Genomic DNA, 10,655 nt, shown 5'->3' with positions numbered 1-10,655 from the left:
TCTGAATTAGGGTGTAACGTAGGCTCTCATTATCCTTATGAGACTACTGGATTTTTGGGCGCCAAGATCGTTCGCAGTGTGGGGGACTAAGTCTGACCCACGGTGAAGGACCCTTGTCACCCCAAATCCGGGTTATGCTCCGGCTAACTAGCAGTGCCTTAGCTCTCCCGAAGGGAAGAGACAATTGGGCAGCCGAGCGCATGACATCTTAGTACTTCCCAGGGAAGTCGTGGTCACTCAGGTCACAACCAGTGCTCTCATACACAGTACGGTCTCATATAAAAATGACAATGGCAGTTTAAGTTTTAAAGATTGGTTTAATAAAACGACTGCATTTTATTTAGTAAATCGTGAGTTGCAATAACCAGAACAAAACAACACAGTAGGATTAAAACAGTAACAATGAGAGTGAAGCACAAGAATAAAGCTATCATAGTGCAACTATATTAAGTTTTCTCTAAGTTATATTATGAGCACAGCATGGGAAGCTCTAAGCCTGCCTTTCAGGTTGTCCTGGGAGGACATCAACCCTCATACCTGAGCAAAGGCCTGTAAGCTGCATCAGCATCTGCAACGGGCAGTCAGCATCTAGTTGTAGGTTCCTGGTCGGAATCTCCCTCTGACCTGTACTAGGACTAGAAAGTGATTTTATAACTAACACGCAGATGTTCTAAGAAAATGTCCCTATGTAAGGATGTGTATTGTCTACGAACACTAGAGACTAAACTTCTACCACGTGTACCGGCAATGTACCAGACTGTAGCCTTGACTGAAGCACAGCGTGAGAAAGAATGCAGTGTTTGCGAACACAGTGCTAAACTAAGCTAAACAGTGTGATAGAAAGAATAAAACAAGACTGTAAAACTGGTTATTATAAAATAACAGTGCGAGGCAAAATAAAACGTGTCTAGGGCAAAGTGCACAGAGGCCTAATATGTTAACCTAACGTGCATAAAGCTATACTAAAAATGGCTACACTACACCCTCCCCTTGTCGGTAGAAAGTGGTTTAAGCTGAAGCTAAAAATGCCCTAATGCTAAAATGTAAGTAAAACCCTATCCAATTTCAACAAGATAAGAGAACACATAAGCATGGAATTTCTCAATTTGAAAAATGAGCATGCGGCCAAATGCCGAATTCAAAGGATAATGTCAATTTAGAATAAGTCCAATTCAAGCAGTGGTCACGGAAAGCAGGAGATTCTCCACTTCCGCAGATGACAAAACCAGAACATCCACGCCAAAGACTAGCAAGGAGCAGGTGTGTTCCAAAAGCCTCAGTAGCAACCAAGGCGGCATCCCGTGCACTGCCTATAAACGAGTGAACATCAACTTCCTCCAGCTAGGGTATCTAGTATTGAGCTTCTTTCAGCAAATGCAGCCGCAGCGCGCATGTCTAGTAATGAGCCCTCAACTGGAACATCAACAGATCAGCATCAACCACTGGGGGATGTTGCTGTGAGAGACAGACGTCCAATGCATGTTCAAAAGAGCACCAACGGCACCGAAACACGGGCTGCACACAATCCAACACCGATCTGAATGACAGAGACCAGTCACACCCCAAATGTTCCAGGAGTGTTGCACCAAAGTACTGTATCATGCATTAATGACACAGCTGCGCTGATGGGAGCGCCCACATGTGTCCTTGGTGCAGCGGGACAGCCATTGCGTAAAAACAACAGCAACAGTCAAATGCCGGCTAATAAAGCCAAAGTTATCGGAAATCCCCAAAAAATGCTTCCAAAAATTGAATGAATAGCCAAAGGTATTAAACCGAATATGGAAGAAAAGGTATGAACGAAACCAGCACCAACAGCTTTGAAAAAATGTGCTAATCCAGCCGTGCTGGACGCATTAAATATACGTCCCACGAGCTCACCACAGTGGCTCGGAAAGTTGGTATTTAACAGGGACTGTATTTCCGCCGATGACCTTGTCACTTGAAGTGAGTAGGTCTCGCGTGCAGATGTAAGGGCCACATGCTTCTGAAACAATAAAGCCTTCAGTCTGCTTAACTTGTCAAAATTCACCTTGGAAGTAGCAATGTGAGGCCAAATATCTGCTACCTCCCTAATTTTAGTGGGGGGAAACAACACGTTCCCTCAGCAAGTAACAACCTTAGTGACCGAAACAACGTAAACTATTCCGGCCCGCATTCCACAACAGTCTTCACTATTGAGGAGGATGTAGCTGCCATTTGTAAGCACCTGGAACGTGCGTTTAACCAAGGGGACTGGAACTCCCTTCAGATAGCAAGCCAAATTCGCAACCGAGGCATTACACGCCCCATGCAAGGACAGCTGCTTACAAATCATCGAATGGCTGACTGAAGTCTCACATTCACTGCCGCTAAGAAAGACCTCTTTCATGCCATTGAGGCATTTGTACAAGAAGGGAAGCTCCCACACCTCCTGGATGTAACTATCTCCCAGCTTCTCATATCTGCCTACCGGAACATGTTTCAAACAAGAAGTAAATTGTAATGTAGAAATAGGGAGATTAATAACCCCGTGTATCAACCACTCTGCAGAGGGAATCTCAGCCATGGTAAAAGGAAATTTTTCTAACTTTTCAATGTGAAGCGTGACATAAGTCGCCTCCTTCTTAGCCATTAGTTGTTGTTGTCGCGTCAAATTAAAGGAAAAAAATATTTCCCTGGCACTGATGTGCTGCCACGGAACGTGACCCGCTTTCAATGTCTGAAGCGTCCAACCCAACTGCATAATCGACCTGGTCTGACTCTGTCCATGATATAAAGAAGACATATCAGATTGTATAATGTCTATAGCAGAAGAAACAATGTTGTTAATTGAATAAATCAGGTCAGACATACAGCTAATGCTTTTTTCTGATTTTCCTGATCTATCTGCCGTAACCGGGCCGCAGCTTCTTGTTGTGAAAGTTTTCAAATTTAATTGTATACTTCATACAAGAAACGCTTCCTACGTGGCATCTTCGGGCCTGACAAAAAATCTTATAAGTCAGTGTCATTAGACAGGAGAGTGAGATGTGTCTTAACTGCATCTAGCGAGGATGATTTCAGCCATTGCTGGCATAATTTTCCCACACTATATGTCGTAACTATTTCAGCATGTTCTGGTGATATATAGCGAGGGTCTGACCTACTCATCCGGAAACCCCTCGAGGATGTGACAAAACGTTGATGACACACGTTGGTATCTATTGGTCACAGTAACCACCCGCCTGGACGTGTCAGTGAAGTGTTAAATGTACCATTTCGGACCCATTCACTAAGCTCACTAAAAGTTGCATTGGTGTACTTTTGCCAGTTATTACATTTTGCATGGACAGGTATACTGGGCATTTTTAATTCTCTGATTGTAGCTAAACCTAAGCAGCTAGTCTGCTGTACAGTTTCATTTTAAAAAAATCATTTGAATGGGAATGAGACATGTTCTAAACAGTGTTTCTCTACCCTTAGTTTGCCAATTCTTTGTTCCCCAAACACTTTTCAAATCAACATTTTCTGACCAATATTCATAACCTTCAATTGACAACCGGGAAATAAAGGAATCCGAATATATAAATTTAGTGTCGGTCAAAAACATTTGTTTATCCTTAGTCAGAGTTAACTTAAAGTAATATGACTCAGCATTCTTTTGAAGGTGCCCAGAAAAATATGTAAATTTATCAAAATAAGTTCTGGAACTCCCTTGCGGGGGAGTCAGGCAATGTTCCCATTGCGTATAGTCAAATATCGTTTTGGGAATACTTGCTTTATCCATGAAATGGTGCCCATAATAATTATAGAAAAACATGTCACCATAATTATCTCTAAACTGGTAAACATCTTCATTTTCATAGACAGTGTAATATTGTAATTCTATCATCATTGAGTCAACTGTTTTCACATCCCAATTATCAAATACAATGCCTGGTATTGCTATATCATTCATAGATAACTTTAGTACATACGGTACTTGAATTATCTCAGTGGGACCGTATATATCAAACTTTACTTTATCCCACACAATCCCATCAGGAATTGGCACTGCAGAAATGTTCACAAAGGACAAGTCTCTTCGAACCCCAGGTGATGAAAAATGTGGTTTCAACACCTCCTCCACCTGGTCAACCGCTGATCTCTCAGGAAGTAAATGACCATGTATCAACAGAAAAAAGGTAATGACAAACCCAATCCAAAGAAAAAACGCTAGCACAGTCAATAAAAGCCATAGATAGTTCCATGGAAAAACAAAATAAGTATCTTTAAGCCAACGCATCAGCTTACGTGGACCTGACAAGTCAGAAGTCGAAGAGGCAAATGAGTCTGATAGACCATCGTTGTTGTCGGCAAAATAACCAGAGGCATTTCGTGCAAAAGGTGTTGCCGCAGTCAATGGAGGAGTTGGTGTTTCTCACGTCGGTATAGTGTAGACAGCACCATCCGTCACGTGGTGACTCGATCAAATGTTTCTAAATTGGTTGTTGTCAATGGAACTAATGCGAGATCATCATACACCTTCCCCAAGCTCGCAGAGGCAACAGTGTTGGTATAGACAACTTGAAGCAGAACTTCTTCTCCAGTAGTGAGAGGGATTCGGGAACTACTGGAAGTTCCTCTTGGTCGGCTGTGTAGAATAAGCCACATGTAACTTGACATTGTCAATGGAAACAAAGCGATTTTCTTTAACACCTGGCAACGGTGGCAGAATAACAGTTCTCGTACCGTGTATCCCCAACTCAGGGACTGGTGCACGATAAGAAGGGCCAAATTATTTTTTTTACTGCAACCTTTTCACGCACAAGATCCCCAATCCTGGGAATCCAGCCGGTAGGTGTTACTGGCACATCCTTAATTCCCGTGGAGGCAGCACTTTTAGAAGAGTTATCGTCACGGAACTGCTGTAATTCCTGTAAAACAGTGACACAATCATTTATGTCAAAAGGTGTCTCCGCCACCTCCACACCAGGACCATCAAGATCCGGAAAAAACATTTGTGTTCAGAACAAGCACTCATATGAAGTGCGACCCCCCAGGGACATTCTAGGCAGGTTATTTTGTGCTCTCTGAACTGCATACAGGTAGGCTAGCCAACTACGACCCGTACCTAAGACTCTGGCTTTTAAGGATTGCTTTAAATCGTGGTTTAATTGCTCCACGACAGAATTTCCCTCTGGATGAAATGGAGACGAGTACTGGAGCTGGACCCCCAACGAAGCCATGGTGTCCCTTAATGCCCTTGAGGCGAAAGCAGGGCCCTGGTCCGAATGGAATGCCGCAACTGCATATATACCGACAAAGACTCGCAAATCTTTAATAACAGTCCGAGCGTCAGCTGAGCGTTGTGGCCACACCCACACAAATCTGGATCAAGAATCAACAGTGACTAGGATATATTTGTATGCACTATCCGGTGTTAATGGACCACAATGATCCAAGTACACACATTGTAATGGTCTGTTTGAGATTGAGGGGTGTCTGCAGCGGGCGCTTAGCTGTTGAAACTTTAATTTGTTGACAGATGTCACAGCAAAGGACATACTGCTTGGCCTCTTTATAGAGACCAGGCCACCAGTAGCGGGCCTGAAATAGTGAAATTGTAGCTGCCACGCCTGCATGTGCAGATGCCACCCCCTTATGCGCTGCTTTAATCAATTGAGGTCTTACATTTTTATTTGGGATGTCCCGTACGCCTACGCTAGGAATTTTAACTTCAGCATTCAGCATACTTCCCATAAAATATTGATATTTATTTGGAAATCCTTTTGGATAAGGCTTGCCATCAACCGAAGCTCTTATGGCAGCCAAAATCTCTGTGTCTGGTTTGGTACTCAAACAAGTCACTGCCGCTACAGTGGCAACTGCCACTGCCGACTTTGCGGCTTCATCAGCCAAAGTATTACCAGCAACGTGTATTCCAACGCGCTGGTGTCCAAGTGTATGCACAACATAGACTTTGGGTAGCGTCTCTTTCAGGTCTGCTACCTTCCCCCACAGTAGTCTGTGTTTAATGATGTTGCCTTTTAAATCTCTGAACCCATTGAAGCGCATTGAATTACTTAGGGGTAATCTAAGTATTCGTTAAAAGACTGGACGCAATAATACGAATCACAAACAAGCAGTGTGAACTGCGTCGGATCCGTATGTTCCAGTGCCATTAGTAGAGCTTTTAGCTCAGCCAAATGTGCAGTACAATCCCCTAAGGTCTGGGTATAAGTATGTTGGGGGCAGAATTTCTCCCCCTCCATATAGCCGCTCACTACTGCACATGCAGCAGAATATTGATGTTTTGTTCCTATCGCTGGTTGCGCAGAGCCACCCGTGTACATGACGACCTGATATTGGGCAATAGGCAATGTGTCAGCGGGAACTGGATATTCAACTTCATATTGTAGAAATTCTTGAGTTTGTAACTTTGGGTCAAAAATGTAGTCTACATCAGTGGCTGTCAAGGACGTGGCCCATTGTATCCATCTTGGGTGGAGTGCTTTTGCGTTCGGAATGCTAGCTTTTGTAACAGCCTCAAGGGCCGGAATAGGAGAAAAAACAATAATGCATTTTCCCTGGGCCAGAGGTCTTTCTTTAAGGACAGCCATCTGTACAGCAGTGAGAATTTTCTCTGTGGGTGCAAATCGTTGCTCGGCAGCGGAATACAAGTGTCACTTGTATGCTATGGGGACTGTCTCACCTTTATTAAATGTGACATAAGTAAACCCAATGGCCCCAGCTATCACCCTGATGACCAAATGTGTCCTATTGTCCCGTGTATGTAGATGTTTAGCTGCTAGCATATCTGCTTGTAACTCCCGAATAGTATATATATGTTCAATTGTCCAGAATTTGATGAAAAATCAGGACCTATTAATTCATATAAAGGTTTTATGCGTGTAGCATAATCAGGAATGTATGTTCTGCCAAAATTTAGAAAGCCCAACAATGATTGGAGTTTCTTAATCGTATTTGGTGGTTGCAATTGTGCACATTTTTCTAAACATTGTGGCGCTAGGCTCTTACCTTCACTTGACAGCTCATATCCCAGGAATATGACGCTGAGGAAGGCAATTTTTGATTTTTTTAAGTTAAATTTGTAGCCAATTGCGGCAAACCCTACAACAATGCGGGCTACCCATCTTAAATGTTGTAGCAACTCGTCATCCGTGAGATATATATCATCCACATATGACAATGCCTCAGGGTCGAGCTCATGCAAAGTATCAGTCACACGAGCTGTAAACAGTCCTGGGCTGTTCTTATACCCCTGAGGCAAACAACAGAATTTATTCTGAGGACCTAGTGCGCTAAAGCTGGTTAAATCCCTGCTTTCAGGGGCTATATTCTGGCAGAAGAATCCATTCGAGATATCCAAAGTTGTTTTATATTTCTTCAGCACAATGTTGCTCATTAGTGCAGTGCTATGTGAATTTTGTATAGCATATGTGCATGTATGTCCATTCAGATGTCTGTAGTCTAAGACTATTCGATATGAATGGTCCGGTTTGGCTACAGGGAATAAGGGAGTATTCATCAGTGAGACACAGGGTTCAATTACCCCCTGGTATTCTAATTGTATAAGTATTTCTCTCACCGGTGCCCTTGCTTCATGTTTTATGGGATACTGCGGTTGTGGTTGAGGCTCACCCTTAATAGGAATTACGTGATATGGAGAATCCCTATCCCACCCAACGTGATTTCTATAAAATGCAGGTGCCTGTGCGAGAGCCCATTTCAAAGAATAGGACTCAGCGAGTTCCTCCGGAACAAGGGGCGAGAAGGAAGGTCTAATAATCCCCTCCCCAGCTGGGCAGGTGCGGACCAAATCTGGCGGCCAATCCTTTTCAGCCAGCAAAATGTCATACATCTTAACTACACGATCCCAAAAGATTGCGTGTATAGTGCGTTCAATGTCTCCTTCCAATTGTAAAGTCACTGTATACACCCTATCAGGTTCGGAGACACGCATGTCTGCTGTTTCTACTTGGATGAAGTCATCAGTTGCTTTCACCTCCAGATGCTCTAGAAGATTCCGGCGAACTATTGTGACCTCTGCCGCGCTGTCTAGCAGTGCTAGAGCCCATGTCCTGTTCTTCAAGAGAACCCTCTTCCTGAGTGGCATGTCTAACTGAGACTGCTGCCACCTTTTTCTTTTTAAACTGTTGTTTTTGTTGTGCTGGTTTCTCTTCCTTCTTGACAGAAACCTCAGAAGAGCGTTGTGATTCCTGTCTCGGTTTCACGTACTCTGGTCTCCGCTCTGACCGCCCACCTCTCTCATTTCTCTTTTCCGATGAGTCCTGAAGATTGCCGTGTAGCAGTATATTGATATCTATCAGGCGTCTTAATATTATCCCTATTTCTGAGATTATACTGATTCTGCAGGGTCTCCGTACACGGAGATTCTCCCCTTTCCTTTTTAGGCGTTTTTTTTTTTTTTTTCTCCCAGTGCTTCTTAGTACCCTCAGGTTGCTGTTTCATACTATCTTTAGTAATTTTCCCCTGAATCTGAGGTTTTTGTGGTCTAGCCCCCAGGCTATCCCGCCCAATACTGGAAAATGTTTCCGCTATTATTTTTGGCAGTTCCCGCACCTGATCTTGTTGCGGAACGTCACGAAGACGCATGCGCACTGCAAGCACAACTGCTTCCCCTTTAAGATTGCTTAGGATTATTGAAGAAACCGTGGCAAAATTGCCTATCAGTTGCATTCCTAAATCTAAGGCAGGGGCAGCCCCGTATTCATCCTGAATTTGTTTAAGCCCCTCTGGTCGGTTGGCTAGTGTTGTTGTACCGTGTGCCGTGGTATAGAGCGCAGCAAATACCGTGCACCATGTATTACAATGTTCCACTGTGGGAACCATCCCAAAGGGTAAACACATAGTTAATATCCTATGTTTGTCCTGAGGTCCCGTATGGGGAAATACCGCCTCCAGCGTATACATTTTATGTGCCAGCAAAAACGGAGTATCCTCTCGTTTGGCCGGGACCTTACCCATAATTAAATGTACAGTCACCGGTTTTATACCTGGTGTTACTGCATGTGGTTGTGCTGGAGCAGCACGTGCAGGGTTTGTATTTAGTGTCTGCATCACAAATTGTACAAAGCGTCTATATATTGCCGTTAAGTCAGTATATAAGCGTCGAACCTCAACCACGCCATATTCGCAGCCGCAGGATGCGGTGTATAGGTGGCCAATAAAGGCCAGGTCGGACCGTCATTTCTTAGTGGACCTAACTTGACTGGTAACATTGTATTGGGTAGGGCGCCATCAAGCCAATTATTATGGTCTTGATAAGATAGAGGAATCTCCAAATATGCGTATGCCCTGTTTTGTCCAGGCGTGTTCGCTACTGTATATGTATGGAATGTATGTGTGTTCCCATCAACTGCTGGAAATGTTACCCAAGAGTTCTATAGGCTGCGTGGGTGTCCACCGCAAACATGACTGGACCACCCTGGGCCGCAAGGCCATGTGCTAGCAAATGTGCCGTGAGCGGTTGTCTCATGTTAAGAGCAATTTGTATAACCTGGGGATTCGCCATCAGTAAAGCACCATGAATTTAGAGATGGCACACCAAAAGGGGATTTGTTTATTTCCTTTTGAAGGTTCAAGCTTGAACAACCATCTGCTGAAAATAGTGTTACCTATGCAACGGTGGCAGAAGTCCTCAGTACCACGGACGTCTCCGTATACGGAACTGAGGAATCATTATATTATATGAGACCGAGATATACCGGTGGACCAGAAAATTAGAGCCTGACCAATCGTTGGCAGCGCCATGTCACGTAGGTTCTCATTATCCTAATGAGACTACTGGATTTTTGGGCGGCAAGATCGTTCGCAGTGTGGGGGACTAAGTCTGACCCACTGTAGGAGGCTGGCCTGGCTTGTAGTGGGTACCAGAGGTACTTACACCTTGTGCCAGGTCCAGTTATCCCTTATTAGTGTAGAAGAGGTGTTTCTAGCAGGTTAGGCTGATAGAAGGTAGTTATGGCAAAGCAGCTTAGGCTGAACTAGGAGACATGTAAAGCTCCTACTATACCACTGGTGTCATATGCACAATATCATAAGAAAACACAATACACAGAAGTGCTAAAAATAAAGGTACTTTATTTTTATGACAATATGCCAGAAGTATCCTCAGTATGAGGATAAGATATATACACAAGATATATGTACACAAACCAAAATTATGCAGGTAATAGCAAGAAAAGTAATGCAAGCAGTGTAAAGTTACAGTAGATTGCAATAGGAGCACATAGGTATAGGGGCAACACAAACCATATACTCCAAAAGTGGAATGCGAACCACAAATGAACCCCAAACCTATGTGAGCTTGTAGAGGGTCACTGGGACTGTAAGAAAACAGTGAGGGTTTAGAAAAATAGCCCACCCCAAGACCCTGAAAGGTAGGTGTAAAGTGCACCTACTACCCCCAGAGAGCACAGAAGTCGTGATAGGGGGATTCTGCAGGAAGAACAAACACCAGCAATGCAATAACAGTGGATTTCTGGACCTGAGTACCTGTAAGACAAGGGGACCAAGTCCAATAGTCGCAACAGTGTTGAGACTGGGCAGGAGCCCAGAAAATGCCAGCTGAGGGTGCAAGGAAGCTGCCACCTGTTGGAAGAAGCTTGGAGTTCTGCAAGAAAGAAGATAGCTAGGAACTTCTCCTTTGGAGGATGGATGTCCCATGT

At 43.9% G+C, this 10,655-nt stretch overlaps 1 long non-coding RNA gene across 1 annotated transcript in view; it reads right to left on the bottom strand.

Moving 5' to 3' along the window:
• Window positions 1-301: 301 nt before the first annotated feature.
• LOC138304121 (uncharacterized) overlaps window positions 302-10,655 on the bottom strand; it is a 47,208-nt gene continuing 36,854 nt past the window's right edge. Inside the window, exon 3 of the long non-coding RNA XR_011205501.1 lies at window positions 302-4,877. This is a non-coding gene — a long non-coding RNA (uncharacterized lncRNA). The remainder of the gene's footprint in view (window positions 4,878-10,655) is intronic.

This window comes from Pleurodeles waltl, chromosome 7, assembly GCF_031143425.1.
Source record: "Pleurodeles waltl isolate 20211129_DDA chromosome 7, aPleWal1.hap1.20221129, whole genome shotgun sequence".
In the NCBI taxonomy this organism is placed as follows: domain Eukaryota; kingdom Metazoa; phylum Chordata; class Amphibia; order Caudata; family Salamandridae; genus Pleurodeles; species Pleurodeles waltl.
The sequence above is the reverse complement of the archived record's forward strand: the minus strand, read 5'-3'. Positions and strand labels throughout refer to the sequence as shown.